Source organism: Mixophyes fleayi, chromosome 3 (assembly GCF_038048845.1).
Source record: "Mixophyes fleayi isolate aMixFle1 chromosome 3, aMixFle1.hap1, whole genome shotgun sequence".
Taxonomy (NCBI): Eukaryota; Metazoa; Chordata; class Amphibia; order Anura; family Limnodynastidae; genus Mixophyes; species Mixophyes fleayi.
The window spans coordinates 125,948,726-125,967,752 of record NC_134404.1 but is presented as its reverse complement, the minus strand read 5'-3'; the positions used below and the strand labels follow the sequence as shown (position 1 = coordinate 125,967,752).

The following is a 19,027-nucleotide window of genomic DNA, read 5'->3' as shown; positions in this document are numbered from 1 at the left end:
AGATGGGGCTGGTAGAGGTTTGTATTTGATTGACAACAAATATTCAGATATTGCTTATATATGCCTGTCCAATGGGGTACTTTTAGCTGGCCATAATGGAGTGTTTTGTTTTAACTAAAGGGCCTAATCATTCAGGGTTTGCATTATAATACATTTTTGCATTTTCAAAAAAGGACGCCAACTTTCCAGAAGCCAGCGAGAGGATAACAAAGTTGCAAGAGAGAAGAGCAAGGACAGGTAAGAGACAATGGCACAATCTGTCTAAATTTGAATGCTGGAGAATACACCTGAACATTCATATTCAGGAGTGTTCCTATACACCTATATATTCGGAGGAGGGGGGGCGCTGCGGCCATATTAGCCTAGGGCGGCCAGAACCCTTAATCAGGCCCTGGCTGTATAACAACATTCTTCATGAGGAATGTGTTAGAGAGTGGAGATTTAATGCTAGGTTTCCATGTAAAGCTAGGCTGTCTATGTTAAAAATACTGTCAGGTACAAACATCTGTACTGGGATTCCGAGTTCCATAACCATGTGGACATATGTATGAGATTCTAACTGCAGAAAAAGCTGACCTAGTTTAGATTACAGGCATCAGATCTGTCCAATTGCAGTAATTCCTGATAAAGATGGTATTCTGGCCACTATACTTGGCATGGTGGGATGAGGAGTTGTTAATATGTGCAAGTTAACTTATATTGCTTGCAAAGTTTGTCTGCTATGTTTGCTACTCTCAGAGAGGGATAGACTATTCTTGAAATAAGCCTACAGGCTGGTATCTGTGACTTCTTAGTCCTCTCAGAGCTCTGGATAGGTGGGCTGATGAAAAGCAGGAGTCAAGCTGTGAAACTACTTACACGTGATTACTATAAAGGATTACTTATTTTTCCTTCAGACATACGGAGAAGAACTGAAGGGTCCCTGATGTGTTAACACTGATGTGAACTAATGTTTTTTCCTCCATCCTTGTTACTATATTATTTCTTAATGTCAGATTTAAAATTGCACTGGTATGGTAAAGCGTCATACGGGAGAGGAATGTAATTTTGTAAATTAAAATAATAAAAGTGAGTTAAAACCTAAAACCTTAATAGCCAGCTATATAGAAAATCATTGCAAGTGTTCAATACTCTAATGTCCCTTCATCTGGCAGATTACTATATGAAATCCCTGAGAGTTATTATTTATGGAAATTACTTATATAATTATTACTTTATGTAGTTGTTCAACCTTTTCCTCACCACAGGTATTCTCCTTCTGCCTTCAAATGCAATTATCGTTCCCAGTCCCAAAACACTCACTTGACCCATCCATGCCCTCTAGCTGAGTTTCTACTTCCATTCACCTCCAAACTACTCAAGGCCCTTATTTACAATAAGCTGATCTTATAATTTGTAGATCTTTACTGCCTTTTATCTAGCACATCTCATAGAAACTGCGCTAACAAAAGAAGCCTCACAGGAAAATCAAAAGGTGAATGTTTTCTTTTCTTTCTTAGGATTCAGAAGAGGACATGACCATGGTTTGCTAAAAAGGACCTGACGTGACTTGCTAAAAATACTTGACTGTTACATTCTGATGACTCTAATAGTTCAAGTATATATACTGCTATAGATGTTTATTTGCAGACTGCCCTAAAATATTTGAGGCCAGCGGACATTACAACCAAAATACAGCTTATACAGCACTATCATCATCATCATCATCATCTTTTATTTATATAGCGCCACTGATTCCGCAGTGCTGTACAGAGAACTCATTCACATCAGTCCCTGCCCCATTGGAGCTTACAGTCTAAGTTCCCTAGCATACACACAGATAGACAGACAGACAGAGAGACGAGGGTCAATTTTTGAAAGCAGCCAATTAACCTACTAGTATATTTTTGGAATGTGGGAGGAAACTGGAGCACCCGGAGGAAACCCACGCAAACAAGGGGAGAACATACAAACTCCACACAGATAAAGCCATGGTCGGGAATTGAACTCATGACCCCAGCGCTGTAAGACAGAAGTGCTACCCTCTTTGCCACCGTGCTGCCCACACTACTAGGAGAAGGAAGCTGCTGAACGCCAGGAGAGGTGCGCTGCCATGGAGTTAGAGGAATGCCAGGTAGAGCACCAAGCAGAAAGAGAATCTGCAGAGCGAGAGGCAGAAAGAAGATACCAGCTGGATCCAGGGCCATCTTTTCCATTGGGCACGATGGGCAGCTGCCCGGGGGCCCCACGGGTAAGGGGGCCCCATAGGTATGGCTGTTAATGAGAACAAATAATCCTGCAAAAGAAAAAAACCTGCAAAAAAAACCTACAAGGGTCACTGAGCAAGTACATCTATCTATCTCTATCTCTATATATCTATATCTATATCTGTATCTGTATACATCTATATATCTATATCTATATCTAGTGGCCCCAGTGCACTGCTTTGCCCAGGGGCCCATAATGTTGTTAAGATGGCCCTGGCTGGATCTTGCCAAACTCCAACGCCAGCCAGAAGCCTGAGAGGCTGGTATCCGCAAACCCCATCCAGAGAATTTCCCGGTTCTTGAAAAAGACGTGGATTTGGATTTGCTTTTTGCGAGGAGTTGAAAAGACTGTCCAACAGTATGGACTGCCCAAAAATCAGTGGGCACAGTATTTAACACCTGGTTTGCGACGGATCCACTGGAGATGGATGGAGATTATGAGGCTATCAAAAGTGCCCTGTTGCAGCATTTTAATATTACTATTGAGGCTCACAGACAGAAGTTTCGAGATTTAAAACACAGTGTTTCTGACACTTATTCAGGACTTGTGGCCCAATTGTCTGATTCCTTCAAACAGTGGATTGGAGGATTAAGGATCACCACTTTGATGTTCTGAAAGATTTAATGATCCAGGAGCAGTTTCTCACCTTGTGCCCTGCCAAGGTGAAGGAATGGGTAGTGAATTGGAACCCTGAATCATCTGCGGAAGCAGCTAGACTAGCAGACAAGTATATTGGCACCCAGTGCCAGTATACTTGTCCGCTAGTCTAGCTGCTTCCGCAGATGATTCAGGATCCTAATCCACTACCCACTGCCTGTAAGAGGGGTGGCCAGGAGGATCTATACCACCCACCTCAACACCATCAGCCATTGTTTCTTCATCTTCTAGGAGGGTGGGGCAAAGCTTGGTTTGGGAGACACCTAAGTGCCACCTGTCCAGAAGAACACTTCACCCACCTATGTAGGGGTACCTTCCATGCAATCTTTCCCAGCTGTCCTGTGTGTTGCTGGATCCCAAGTGAGCATGAAGGACAACCTGCAAACAGTCACTATGGGTGACAAGGTAACTGTGGGGTTTAGAGATATGGGAGCTGATGTTACACTAGTTTGTTCAGAACTGGTGGGGTTAGAGGACTTCACACTTTTTTCCAGATACCAGGATGTGACAGGGAAACGGAATGTTGTATTGTGCCTTATATGTGTAATGATGATAATGTTAAAAATAGTATTGCATTAGAATCTGAACCTGTTTTTCCACCGACATCTGGTCACATGGTAGGGTCAAGTGACAATATTCCTGCAAATGTGTTACTTGGCACTGATTTAGGTAGGATGCTATCTCAGTATGTCTCCGCTTATGATGTTGTGGACTCAGCTGAGAGAGTACCCACAGTTTTCCCAGGTACCAGGATGTGACAGGGAAAAGTTTTGTTCAGTTGCACCTGAAATGTGTAAACCAGGATATGACAGGAAGAAGTTTTGTTCTATGATACCTGAAGTGTGTAATGATGTTAATGCCACACATGGTATTGGGATAAAATCTACTGAGAGTACCTATGTTTCTTCCCAGGTGCCAGGATGTGACAAGGAAAGGGAATGGCATATTGTACCTGCTGCGTGTAATGATGATAGAGCCAAAAATAGTATTGCATTAGAATCTAAACCTGTTTTTCCACTGACATCTTTTCATGAGGTAGAGACAGAAGACACTGTTACTGCAAATATTATCATTGGCACAGGTGTAGATAAGATGCTTGTTAAAACTGGGTTAGATAACAGCAACGTTCTTGCCCAGATAATGTGTTCAGAAGTGAGGATACAGTGTAAATGGGAGGGAGGGCAGAGGGAAACTGAGTGTTCCTCTGTGCCTGAAACAACAGTACCCAGTGGTGTTGAAAATGTGGGCGGAAACACATAGACCCAACCAACAGGGAGTAGCGTGTGGGAGTAGTCCGTATATTGCGGCTGTGACCTGTAGTCAGAATGTTCACCATCCAGATCTCAATCTGTGTTCTGAATATTCACTTGAATTGTCTCTAGTGACAGGGGAGTCCACACCTCTCTTAGTCAGCCGCTTTCTAACAGCTTAGAGGTGGTAGCTGTGGGGCCTAGAAACCCTGCTCCAGTACATCCCCACAAAGAAGTGACGTGTCCAGAATACCAGGTCACTGTTCACTCAGCCTCTAATTTAGGGGACATGAGGATTAGAGACAAAGTGCACACTCTGACAGGGTTGGTACATGAGAACATGACACAGACCCAGGCAAGCCAGAGCAGTGGTATGACCCACTGCAGGGAGAGAGTTTACAAAGTGATTCAGAAGGTGTGGATACTAACCCCTCAGACCCACAATAAACTCCAGGCTGCAGGGGAAGGCCCATATCTAATCCATGAACATCTAAATGAGGTCCACTATGTAGTTAGTAAAGATCCTGCCAGGAAGATGCATAAGGTTTTTCATGTTAACCTTGTGAAGGCCTATGATGACAGGGATGCTTGTGCCCTGCTAGTTTGCCAAATGAGGGGAAGAGGGACCTGCCAATGGAGCTAGTAACTGCAACACCAGGGATAGAACCCACTAAGAATGCAGAGGTTAGCCCACAGCTAGTAAAGGATCAGAAGTCCCAGCTCAGTGAGGTATCTAACCTATTCTTAACTCTTCTCATCTGAAAACCTGGTGAGGCCCAGCTAGCAGTTATCCCAATGGATCCAGGGGGCTTTTCACCAGGGGGGAAGTTAAATGAGATAGGCTTGGGCACTGACATGTCAGTCAATCCCCTTGGGCCCTGAGCCATCAGTCAATACCCATGCCATCTCTTAAAGGGGGAGGTGTACTGAACATAGAGGAATTAGTTATAGGGATTAACTCATAACTGTAATGAAGTTCACTGTTTATACCTCCATATGATGTCTCTGTACCTCTCTTGGCACTTCTCTGCAGGCAGGCTCGGATTGCACTGATTGGATACTCACCTGTCACTCATTCCAGCGTCAGTCTGTAGTGTTGTGATTGACTCCCAATGTGATCACATGATCGGGTCTCTGGGGCAGGAGTTTCAAACTGTTTCCTATTTAATCCTGTACTGACACTTGCTCGGTGTCAGTGCAACTCGTTTGCTGTGTTTCTGACTTCCAGCTCTCCTCAGCCGCTACCTATATCTTTGAATCTCCGTGTACCAGTAATCGCCTGTCTGACCAAGTCTGTGGAATGTCCTTGTGTACTTTACTGCCTGAACTGTGTACCAGTATCGCCTGTCTGACCAAGTCTGTGGAACAACCTTGTATAGTTTGCTACATGTTCTCCGTGTACCAGTTCCTGGCGTGTCTGACGACTCTTGGCCTGATCTTCGTGTATCAGTGCCCGGCGTGTCTGACTTCTCTTGGCCCTGATTCCAGTGTACTAGTTCCTAGCGTGTCTGACTACTCTTAGCCTGATTCCAGTGTACCAGTTCTTGGCGTGTCTGACTACTTTGTACCTGCACTCCATGTATCAGTACCCTGCGTATTTGACTACTCTGATACCTTCACTGCATCCTTCTGGATCTGCTGTTCTCTAGTGACTTTCTCCAGTATTCAGATATAGTGTTACATTCTGTGGCAATCCTGAGGGCCGCGACCTGCGGATTCCTGACAGCTAAGCCCATCCCGCCTTACGGCGGTTCTTGGTTCTTGATAACTATCAATATAGTTATCAACCCCATTTTCATAAATAGCATGATGAAGGGCAGCCCCCATGTCAAATAAAGCTGTCTGCCAGGCTGAACAGGTGAGGAAATCAGTTTCAGCTCAGCTGATACACTGGACCTATGCTGTTTGGTGTCTATAAATTCGTAAATTTATATTGAATTTATTGATAATAAAATTGGGTTTGTGTGACACTCCACAGGAAAGTTAGGTCACATAGTTGAATTGGGTATTAAATCAGGAAGCATGCAAATTGTGGTCATAAACAGTGTCACAGACCACAACCACCTGAGGTGGGGAAAGGTGTGAAAGTGTCTTTAAAAAAACTGAGACCAGCTACAGATTTTGTCAGTCTTTTGGGAAATCAGTCATCATTGATAAGCTGTCTATCTTCAAGCAATTTCCCTTAGCGCAGATTATACCACTTGTCTGTAAATTATACTCTGAATTTAATCCCTTTATTTTACATGTTTCACTTATGTATGTCAATTGTTTATTGTTTTTATAACCTGTAAGCATTGTACTTTTTGCATATTAAATCTAAAATTTAATTAGTGTTGTCCTTATTGCTCTAAATTAATTTACTGCCTGTTTTGAAGAGAGAGATTGCTTGTCTGGGTTAACCCTTTATATACCAGTGTGTGAAGTGTTAACTGTTTAGCTACCAGAGCACAGAGTGTGCGCAATTGGGTAATTAAGTTATAGGCTTGCTATGAGCCTTATGTGTAGCTGGTAGTAGTTGCGGTGGGGTGTGGTAGTGTGTGTCTGTGTTGGGAAAGGGACCAGCTAAATCTGTAGCCTAAGAGAGAGGTGCGTGTGAGGGTTAGGCTGGAATCCTGTGTGTTCCCTTACAGTAAGCTTCAACGTCACGAGTGCGCAGAGTGCGGTTTTTGACTGGTAAACATAGTTAGGAGAGGTTTCCTAACAAAAAAGAGGTGATATATTGTGTGACTGTTGGAATCTATGACATTAAATCAGAGAGTGGCTAGAGGTGGCTATTCATGACATCCCCGATTACTGGAAAACAACATATTTATAAACCTTGTTTATTCACATGTTGCATTGAATGTGCATTGTCCTACAAAGTTTTCCTTTCTTGTGCCTTTTACTGCCTTAATAAAAAATATTTTGGAAAACAAAAAAATTAAGCATTTCACACTTTTATGATTACCTTTTTCAAACAAATGAAGAATAGTCTTGTCTCAAATATTACAACCTTCTTCTCACTGGCTTCAGCAGCCCCCATCTCAATACTCTTCGATTTATACTTAATGCTGCAGCTAGACTTATCTTCCTCTCTCACCGTTCCCCATCTGCCTCACCTCTCTGCCAAGCCTTGCACTGGCTCCTCTTTCCCTACAGAATACTCTTCAAACTCTTCATTCTCATGTACAAGGCCCTCTCCAACTCCACTGCTCTCTACATCTCAAACCTCATCTCCATACTTACTCCCTCCTGCCCTCTCCGGTTGGCCAATGACAGACACCTTTCCTCCCCTCTGCTAACAACATCTCTCACCCAAGTCCTAGATTTCTCCCATGCTGCCCCTCACCACTGGAACGATCTCCCTCATTCTATCAGAAAATCCCCTGGCCTAAACATCTTCAAACAGTGATTGAAAACCCACCTGTTCATAAAAACCTACCAGTCCTCAACTTAACCATTTCACCACGTAGTATACCTCACCCTTTTTCATCCTGCATCTCTCCCCCTCTTGCTTTTTGCCCTCAGAACCCCTTAAACTGGCTAACCTCTGTGTGTCAACTGTTTGTTTGTCAACCTTTCCCTTTAGATTGTAAGCTCTATTGAGCAGGGCCCCCTTACTTCCTATTCTCATTACCTATAGTTTTTGCTCACCAACTACACTGTGCATGTCCTCCTTGGGCTCTCTGCCCCATGACTCCACTCCATTCCAATTATCTCTGCATCTCTTTCAGTGGCTCTAAACCTGTTAGTCACACTCACGCTAATGGACACAGGTTTCAGCTTACGCTGAATATACCCAGGGCCTGATTAAGGGTTCTGGCCGCCCTAGGCTAATACGGCCGCAGCGCCCCCCCCTCCTCCGAATATATAGGTGTATAGGAACACTCCTGAATATGAATGTTCAGGTGTATTCTCCAGCATTCAAATTTAGACAGATTGTGCCATTGTCTCTTACCTGTCCTTGCTCTTCTCTCTTGCAACTTTGTTATCCTCTCGCTGGCTTCTGGAAAGTTGGCGTCCTGTTTTGAAAATGCAAAAATGTATTATAATGCAAACCCTGAATGATTAGGCCCTTTAGTTAAAACAAAACACTCCATTATGGCCAGCTAAAAGTACCCCATTGGACAGGCATATATAAGCAATATCTGAATATTTGTTGTCAATCAAATACAAACCTTTACCAGCCCCATCTCACTAATATTTAGTATTCTAGTGATTGCTGAGACCACCCATGTGACCACCACACAATCATGAGATTCTGCCCCCCAAAGCTGCTCTATTTTTTAAATACCCCCTACAGCCATTTTCCTTAACCACAACCCCCCCCCCCCCCCGCACAGCCATTTTCCTTAACCCCTGCTGCAGCCATTTTCTTTATCTCCCACCCTGCATCCATCCCCCTTGCAGCTATTTTCCTTACCTCCACTCTGCTAGCTAGCTATCCCCCCCCGTCACATCAAAACTCCCCCAGTCACATATATCAGCCCCCCTCCTCTGCCCTCCTTCATACATATCAACCTCTCTACCTCCCTATAGATTTTCATGGCAGACCCCCCCTCCCACCCTATAGATTTGTATGACAGTCCCCCTCTCCCTCCCTATACATATGCATGACAGTCCCCCCTCTCCCTCCCTATAGATATGCAGGGTAGTCCCCCCCCCTCCCTATAGATATGCAGGGTAGTTCTCCCCCTCCCTATAGATATGCAGGGTAGTCCCCCCCCCTTCCTATAGATATGCAGGGCAGTTCCCCCTCCCTATAGATATGCAGGCAGTTCTCCCCCTCCCTATAGATATGCAGGGCAGTTCCCCCCCTCCTTATAGATATGCAGGGCAGTTCCCCCCCCTCCCTATAGATATGCAGGGCAGTTCCCCCCCTCCCTATAGATATGCAGGGCAGTTCCCCCCCTCCCTATAGATATGCAGGGCAGTTCCCCCCCTCCCTATAGATATGCAGGGTAGTTCCCCCCTCCCTATAGATATGCAGGGCAGTTCCCCCCCTCCCTATAGATATGCAGGGTAGTTCCCCCCCCTTCCTATAGATATGCAGGGCAGTTCCCCCTCCCTATAGATATGCAGGGCAGTTCTCCCCCTCACTATAGATATGCAGGGCAGTTCCCCCCCCTCCTTATAGATAAGTAGGGCAGTTCCCCCCCTCCCTATAGATATGCAGGGCAGTTCCTCCCCCTCCCTATAGATATGCAGGGCAGTTCCCCCCCCCTCCCTATAGATATGCAGGGCAGTTCCCCCCCTCCCTATAGATATGCAGGGCAGTTCCCCCCCTCCCTATAGATATGCAGGGCAGTTCCCCCCCTCCCTATAGATATGCAGGGCAGTTCCCCCCCCTCCCTATAGATATGCAGGGCAGTTCCCCCCCCTCCCTATAGATATGCAGGGCAGTTCCCCCCCCTCCCTATAGATATGCAGGGCAGTTCCCCCCCCTCCCTATAGATATGCAGGGCAGTTCCCCCCCTCCCTATAGATATGCAGGGCAGTTCCCCCCCTTCACTTACCTGTAGTTGTGCCAGCGTCGCTCCTCTCCTCAGATCAGCAGATAGGAAGTGAAGACGTTCTGCTTCCTGCACAGCAACAGGCAGCCTGGCGATTGGCTGTGTGTTGCTAACCACTGACCACCAATGCTTTTGATCGTCGAGCCCTCCACCCCCCCGCGGCGATCCCCAGCGGCGACCCTCCCCCCTCCCCCACCCCGAAAAAAAAAATGAATGAAGAAAAAAAAAATAAATAAATAAATAAATAAAAATACCCACAGTGCCGCGCCCCCCGGGACCCAGGGCCCCAGGCTGCAGCCTGGTCAGCCTAGTGGTTGATCAGGCCCTGAATATACCCCTTGAATTCCATTACCTATCCAGGCTATCAGTAGCTGTGTGGAGAGATGTAGAATTATTTGTTTACTGTATTGTACTGTTATATCATGTACTGTCTTGTTGTTTGCCCTCTCGACTTCGTTGCGGACCACATGTGGTTCCTTATAAATAAAGGGTATTAATAATAATAATTATTGTTTTAAAGATCACTAAATAAAAGTTTTTTTAGAGACTGTTTTATCTGACTCCTTCACTTTTAATAGCCTGTTTTGCTCATTTATTACAATGCCCTTATACCATGGTGTCAATGTAACCATAATATACCATATTACAAGGTAAGCTAATAAATATTAAAGAATCATATGCAACATTAAACTGATTTGACAAAACGCAATTCTCTTCTTCACACAAGCAAATATTCTATATTTGAATAAGTTCCTGAACAGGCTGCTCTGCTCACAGCACACAGAACAGCTAACTCCAGCGTGTCTTTGTTTACTTTGCTTTGGACAAAAGATGATGATGCTGGCAGAGTAATGACACATGGCCTTGCTCTGAGTCTGTTCCTGAGGTAAATGGGATAAGAGTTTTGGATATTTATACAAAGCAAGTCATCAGGATTTCTTTCACCTTTACCAATGCAGCTGTGCCATTGTGCTGACTTAGAATGATGCTGGAACATACTGTACTGCAAGCTATTTATGGAGGATGAAGGGGGAACTAAAAATGTATTTTAGAACCCGCTTTTGAGGAACAAAGACATTTGCAATCCAAACACATACCATTAATTCACTGAATGGATGAATATGTCAAAAATGTGCAAAATATTTAAAATTTGTCTCTTAATTTTTTTTTCTTATACACATATTCATTAAATCCAGGAAAATGAGGAGTTAAACAAACTATTGCCAAACGAGTGTTAGAATTAAATAGAGATTAATAACTTTGCAGCAAAATTTCCTGCAAATGCTAGAACCCTCTGGGATCCTGTAATGTGTGCGTGTGTGTGTGTGTGTGTGTGTATATATGTGTGTGTATATATATATATATATATATATATATATATATATATATATATATATATATATATTGGTGATAGGTAACTGTTCTGCCAACAAGTTGTGATAGACTTCCAGTAGATGTTCATCATTGTTCTCCTCATCATTGTTGCTATGCAGTTTTGTTCCTTTAAACTCAATGTCATATGTGTGCACCCAGGAACAATGAGCAACGTTGAGGATAAACAGCAGTCATGGCTGGAATTGATTCCATTGGTTGCTGATGAGTTACCAATGTGAACTTTTGTCCATACAAATATTGATGAAATTTCTTAACAGCCCATACTAGACTTAAGGCCTTTGATCAATTTGAGCATCATTTGTCTCTGTTACTGTAAAACAAACACTATTGGTTTCTCGCTTCCATCTCTCATTTGATGTGACAACATTGCTTCAATGCCATATGGTGAGGCATCACATGCCAGACTAATGGGCAGTTTTGGATCAAAATGGGTAAGTACTATATCAGATGTAATCAGTCTTTTTGTTTCTGAGAATGATTTTTCACACTTTTGTCCACTTCCATTGTGCGTTTTTCTGTAGTAGGTCATTTAGTGGTTGTAGTACTGTGGAAACGTCTGGCAAGAACTTGGTAATAATTCACTAAACTCAAGTGGTTATTGCACATTTCTTTAAAATAGAACTGCAGGAAACTTATTACAGAGAAGATAGAGTCATACGCCAACTACATACAGCACTAAATAACATCCAGTGTAACCTTCCACCAAATACACACACAGCAACAGGAACTACTTATACCACTCCCATTGCAAACAACCTTTTGCACAGAGTCTCTGCATCTGTCAGTTGTATCTTGTACAGAATACCTGTCCTACTGCCAGCCACCTGTTGCACATAAAGCGACCCTCAGTTAACAACCATCTATCCCCGTCTCCAGCAACTTACCAGTATTATTCTGAATCTCCAGATGCCTCAATGTCTCAGTGTTCAGAAGTCATTCAGGAATGAGAGTGCATTAATTGGTTCTGAATGATCCCATAAATTATGAAAAGGAGTCAGGAGAGAGTGACACTTTAGGGGTGATACAGGCTCAGCGCTCATAGGTTCTAATGAGTGTAGTGTACTGCAGTGTCAGTGGCGATAACTAAAAGTGTGGTTGTTGCCTCTACTGTCAGATTGCCACCAATGAGTATATCCTTTGTAACTGTACACAGATTTGGTACATCCATAATATATATGCATACTAACATAGAAATAGATAAACCTCATACTATATACATATGTATCACAATTTCTACCATTATGAATATCTGCCTTTTCTTAGTTTTCCTCCTTTCTGTTGATATTACGTGCTTAATAAGCGTATCTTGCACATACAGTATGTGTGTACAAAGAAGAGGCATTAGACAGATGCAGTACACTCTAGTAACATAAAAATGGTCACTATGCTTTGGAGAGAGGTTAATAATGTATTTGCAAGAGAAGCATTCTGTTCTTGACACAGTGAACTAAGCATGTACTTACAGATGGAATGCCTTTCTTTCAGGCAACCGGCTCGATCGGGTGCCTGTCACAAAGTGCAATGATGACTTGACAAGCTCAGAATGTCTTGTCTAAAAAGAAAGGTGCTCCATCTGTATTTGATATTTTAGAGATACCATGGAGATGACATTTTAATTATATAAGTGTGGTTAACAGATGCCTAGTGTATACTTACTATATAACTGTGTTATTCCAGCATGTTTGCCAAAATTTGGATTTGTGTAGGGCACTGACAAATTAAAGGATTCAAGCGCACTAGTCTCTCATTAGTCTACTTATCTAAATAGATCAATCCTATATGTGAATATAACATGATAGCACTAAGTCATGCCCAGTGGCGCATTGTGCATTTTCCAATCACTTTGTGCCCTGTATATTAGAAAACTATATATATGACACAATCCTTATAGGAACAGCAAGTAAAGTTTATGGTCTATTCAGTACTTCTCTCATAAGGCAGCAATAGTGCCCACATGCAATGATCACTCAACACAGCAAAGGGGTTTGTGCCATCAATAGAGCAGATATCCGAAACATACAGCATTTAATAAAAAGACAAACACATTTGCAGTATACTTTCTCTTTCCCTGTAGTCTAAAATACAAACTATAAGTTTGATTAAATTGATGTATTCTATTTCAATCTTTTTCTAATTATGTCATCTCTCCTAAACCAAACAGCTTGCAATGCCTTTTCAGAGTGCTTCAAAATGGCCATTAAATAATTAGAAAATTGACCCAGAGTAGATTTTATATTATTACATTTATTACACAGTTTTTCTTGAATCACCTGTGGGCAGTAATCCACTTAGTCGAATGTTTCTTGTACATCATGTTCCTGTGAGGCAAAAGGAACAGTGCTATTTTAACCATTAATAGGTGAGTCACACAGTTAATTTAACTAGGTTACCCACTCAGTAGCATCAAAAAGCTTCTATCTGCCACACCATTCTGATCATTCTTATTGTGATTTGCTTGTGTCATTACATATAATCTGATTTTCTGTTGTCAAATGTCTGACAAGGCATCCTTATATAAAGCATTACAAATAATGAAAATATTTTTTCTATATGCTAAGACACAGTAAATGTTAGAGATAAAAGTAATGAATCACAGACCTCATGCATTAATTAAAATAAACTGATTGTTTCTTTAAATTCAACTTCAAAGTTCTGGTGTTTATTATTATGCCTAATAATGTTTTGAAGGTGGTACTGATGATACTCATTAGCAACACATTGCTGAACAAGGCACATATTCGGAAAGCATTGTGAAAGAGTTCCACTTTGGGATGCATTGCTAAGTTGTGACAGAATTGTGCAATATGTAAACAGTAGGACTCTTCTATCTGGCAGATATATGTGGGTTGCTTGTTGTTGTTAAATTGGCCTTAGTCATATTCTGTTCAAAGGATATTTAGGTCTGCGCTTGCGTGGAATAGTTGCAAGGACTGCACTTTGCACATTATTTTTTTAATATAATTTTGTATATTATTAATATTTTCATTATATACTATAAACATTTAACCAGATGGCTCAATAATGACGGAATAATTTCCTTGTATTTATTGGGAAGATGCAGTGAGGGGTGGAATCATGTAAAAGGGAAGAGAGATGCTGGGTATGGATTTATATTATTATATTTAGATTATTTATATTATTATGCAGTTTTTAGCGGTGATCTTATAACTAATATCCGGGATGAATGTTTGGGGAAGAGTTTTGTAATTTTTTTTATATGTTTAAGTAATTTTATCTTTTTAGTTGCTTTTTTATGCTAAATAAATGGTAATTATTACCTTTATCATTGCACCTTAATATGAATATTCAAGTGCAAATCAAGGGGAGACAGTTGAAGAGAAAGATGCTAACCTGAAGCAACAAAGACCAAATAAAAGGATACCTTACATCTCACCTTGGTGGATTTACTACAGGTCTTAAAACATCTTATGTGAAGTGAGTGCAAAAGTAGGGGGGAAAGAGCACCTCCGCAAATTCTTCTATAATACTAATTTTATTGAGAAAATTAACTTTCCTTTAATATAACAGAGACTTTATTTGTCAAAGCCATTTATATTATTTATTTATTTACCAGTATAGCTGTTCACATTGTGTCATAGGTCAATTCCTAGGACTCATGTGCGATCCTTATCCACAGACCACTGGTCTAGTTCAGAGGCCTTTCATTAACTTTTTCATCTAGGACCCTGATGAGTTCATACATCTATAAGGAATGGCTAAACGCTTTCCAATTGTCCTTCATTGTTGAAGCTCCAGTTTATTCATTTAATGAAACGCTCCACCTCAGTTAAAAGAAAACCACCAGACCAATATGTGAACCCAGTGTGCTCCAGGATCTATAACAATATCAGAGTATTATTCAATTTCATGTAGTTAACAAAAAAACTGGGCTCCAATATGGCACAGCTTCCTTCTTGACCCACAGCAGGAGAGCAGTGATGTACAGAACAAATGAACTCAGGAGTGAGCACAGAGTAGTCTGATAGCTCTATTTTGAAGGTAAGTCTCTGCCGTCTGGAGGAAAGCTTCCTTGGAGAGAGCAGAGCATATCAAGAGCATGCTAGAAAGGAGCCCTATTTTTTTTTGTACCTAGTGCATAAGGCGCAAAAAAGAAATAAGAAATAAAATGACAGAAAAACTAGTGACATGTCCTATTTAGTTTATAAAAGCATCATATTGTTTCTGATTATATGTGCTTACCAATTTCTACACCATTCTGTGCTGTGCCTGCTATGTATTTGAACATATTCTATTACAGCAGTACAAACCTTAAATGGATTTACTTTCATTCAATCCTACTAAAAGCAAAGTAACTTTCAAATGGTTGTGTGGGAAAAGTTAATAGCTTACATTTATATTCTGCGAGACAGAGAGCTTGGACGATGTTTGTTTGGAAAAAAAGCTGTGGCGGATACATAGTTTTGAGACGATACATGCCAAATCAATAAGTAACTTGTTTACAGGTGTTGCTGGAGTACTAAATTAGTTCAGGACAGTTTTTGCTAGATGACGATCAGTCATGACAACAGGTAGATAAGCCCCTCACATTAGTTCCCTTCTATTCTGCACACTTGAACTCTTTTGTTTCCTGCACACACCACACTCACTAGCCTACATAAAAGAAATAAACCTCATTCACACAGATCAGCCTCGCATGTCCTCTTTCTCACCCTGCTTCTTCTCATGGCTGCTGGTTACATCTCACCTAACACTTGGCCCCGTACAATCCCCAATATCTGCTTGTGCTCCTCCCCAAAACTTTCTATCCACCCGCATACTTCCAATCCCACCAACATTATCCTCAAATCTACCCTCTTTCACGAGCCGCGGCGGTACATTGCATCCTGGCGTGATGTAGCAGCCGGGCACGTGCATTAGTTACAATGCACTGTTATTATTCTTTGGGGTTATACTTATGGCATAGAGTAGGAGAGGGTGTAGGGACATCCTCCAACTCCAGGGGAACTCTCGTATGATTTTAATTTATTCATTTATATATTTATACATGTTCCTGGTTTATGATATTACCTATGCTAGTTCTAAGATAGTAATTAGCAGCCTCCTGAGGCTGATTGTCAGCCCTGTCCTCCTTCTTTCTGATTTGTCCAACAAAGTATATTAAGGCAGGGAGGGCTTAGCCTCTCTGCCGGTTATAGCGTCCAGTTTCCTGTTAGCCAACCTGCTCCTGTGCTGTGTTTGGTGAAAACCTTTTGGATTGACTTCTGTGTATGACCTCTGCCTGTTTCCTGGACACTAAACGTTTGCTCTGTTGTCCTGACCTTTCTGCCTGTACCTGGACTCTGAACCTTTGGCCCCGACCTTGCTTGTACCTGACGTCTCCGCCTGTGCTCTGTCAGGCCAGTCGGACATTATCATCTCTGTCCAGACTGCAGACCTCTGGCCTACCCTACTCCGTGTATTACCTCCCGTTCCTGTGTGCCGCTGTGTGACTATAAACTTGTACTCAGGGGCGGGCTGGCCTGGGGGGCAGGGGGGCATCGGTCCACCGGGCCGCTCAGTTTCAGCGCTGTTAGGGCCGACCGGAAGGCCGACCGGCCGCCCCTGGGATGAAAAATCACCTGATTTTGGACTGCGGCCGCATCGCGTGTCATGTGATGCGGCCGCCTGTGTGCCCCCCGGGCTGAAATATGCCAGCCCGCACCTGCTTGTACTCCATTGAATGTAAGACCTGGGGGCATCCGAGTACCTGTGAGCATAACCAGTCTCTACGGGAAAGGTGGCTGCTATAGGTGAAGACCTCTTCCGCTAGTTCTACAAGTTTATGATGCACTGGTGGCCATAACACCCTCTCTATCCTTCTCCTGTACACTATTCATTCCTAAATTCCTCAACCTCTTTTCCATTACAAAATCGTGACTAACCTCCTCTGATACTACATCCCCTGAAGCTCTCTCCTATGGGGCAGGGCCGGATTTAATGCTAGGCAACCTAGGCAATTGCCTAGTACCTAGAGGTCCCCCCAGACCTGACGGTGAGCGGAGTATGCAAGGTGGAGGAGCGCTCCCCTCCGCCTGCCACCCCCCTCTGTCTGCCAGCATGTTGGACAAAATCGTGGCCGAGAAATGAGAGGGGGGAAAAAAAAGTCACATGACAGCGCGGTGGCTCCCGGCAGTCTCCTCTCCTCCTCTCAACTGAATGCTCAATGAAAATGAGGTCGGGCGTAATGACGTCATGCCAGACATCATTTTCAGTGAGAATTCGGCGAGGAGCAGAGGCAGCGCGACATAGAAGAAAGCAGGACGAGAAGAATAAAAAAAAAAGAATAGAAGAAATAAAGGCAATAGAAAGGTTAGTAAAATTGTTATATTATGTATATATTATGTATGTGTGGGAACGGTGTATATATAATATGTGTGTATGTGAGAGGCAAGTGTATATATATTATGTGTGTGTGAGGGGCCAGTATATATATATTATGTGTGTGTGAGTGGCCAGTGTATATATATTATGTGTGTGTGAGTGGCCAGTGTATTTATATTATGTGTGTGTGTGAGTGGCCAGTGTATTTATATTACGTGTGAGGGAAGGGGGGATCTTAATATAATGTGAGAGGTAGGCTATTAATTTAATGGTGGAGTGCAGGCAGGGGCTAATTACTGGTTGCTATTTTATTTGTGGGGTGATGGTGGGGCATTTTAATTTAATAGTGGGGCCTATCATTTTAAGATGTGGTGATTGGACTGTTAATTTAATGCTGTGGTTGTTTGGGAGCTATTAATTGAATGTGGGGCTGTTTGGGGAAAATAAGGTGTATTCATTAAATGTGATTATGATTTTTTTTTAATTCCTGGGATGGCTGTGGGAAAGGGTTATATTTATTAAACTTAAATGATATTTAAAATTTATTACTGGGGCTGTTTGGAAGAAGGGAAAAAGGTTTATTTTTTAAATGAGAACATTATTAATTTAATGTTGGAGCTGGTTGGAGGGAAATAGGTCTATTTATTAAAGGCAGTGTAATGATAAAGGAGGGCACAGTGTGATGAGGGACAGTAATGATGGGCCGCAGTGTGATGCAGTGTAATGATAAAGGAAGGCACAGTGTAATGAGCTACAGTAATGAGGGGCCGCAGTGTGATGCAGTGTAATGATAAAGGAGGGCACAGTGTGATGAGAGGGACAGTAGTGAGGGACCACAGTGTGATGCAGTCTAATGATAAAGGAGGGGACAGTGTGATGATGGACAGTGATGATGGGCAGCAGTGTGATGCAGTCTAATGATAAAGGAGGGGACAGTGATGATGGGCAGCAGTGTGATGCAGTGTAATGATAAAGCAGGGCACCGTGTGATGAGGGACAGTAATGAGGGGCCGCAGTGTAATGATAAAGGAGGGCCCAGTGTGATGATGGACAGTAATGAAGGGCCACAGAATGATGCAGTGTAATGATAAAGGAGGGCACAGTGTGATGAGGGACAGTAATGAGGGGCAACAGAATGATGCAGTGTAATGATAAAGGAGGGCACAGTGTGATGATGGACAGTAATGAGGGGCAGCACTGTGATGCAGTGTAATGATAAAGGAGGGCACAGTGTGATGATGGACAGTAATGAGGGGCAGCACTGTGATGCAGTGTAATGATAAAGGAGGGCACAGTGTGATGATGGACAGTAATGAGGGGCAGCACTGTGATGCAATGGCCGAAGTGTTTTTCAGGGGGAGCAGCGTGATGTGCGGCAGCACATAGCTTCACCTACTACTTAACTATAGGAGTATATGCTATGCTAAAATAATATAGTGCTATGGATTGTTTCAGGGAGAGGGGGGCCCAAACCAGTATCCTGCCTAGGGCCCCATGAGGTCTAAATCTGCCTCTTCTATGGGGGACTATCCCTTAGCAACACTCCCAGATCCAAAATCAGACAGGCGGGTAAATGCATTAAAGAGCAATCTTTGCAAATCGCTGATATTTCGCGACTCTGACAGCTAAATTTAAAATGGCAAATCTTGCCTTTAAACACATTGC

General features: G+C 42.6%; 1 long non-coding RNA gene across 1 annotated transcript in view; it reads left to right on the top strand.

The window, feature by feature from the left end:
* LOC142142770 (uncharacterized) overlaps positions 1-1,583 on the top strand; it is a 508,920-nt gene extending 507,337 nt beyond the window's left edge. The window contains exon 3 of the long non-coding RNA XR_012689323.1: positions 1,500-1,583. This is a non-coding gene — a long non-coding RNA (uncharacterized LOC142142770). The remainder of the gene's footprint in view (positions 1-1,499) is intronic.
* Positions 1,584-19,027: the final 17,444 nt, after the last annotated feature.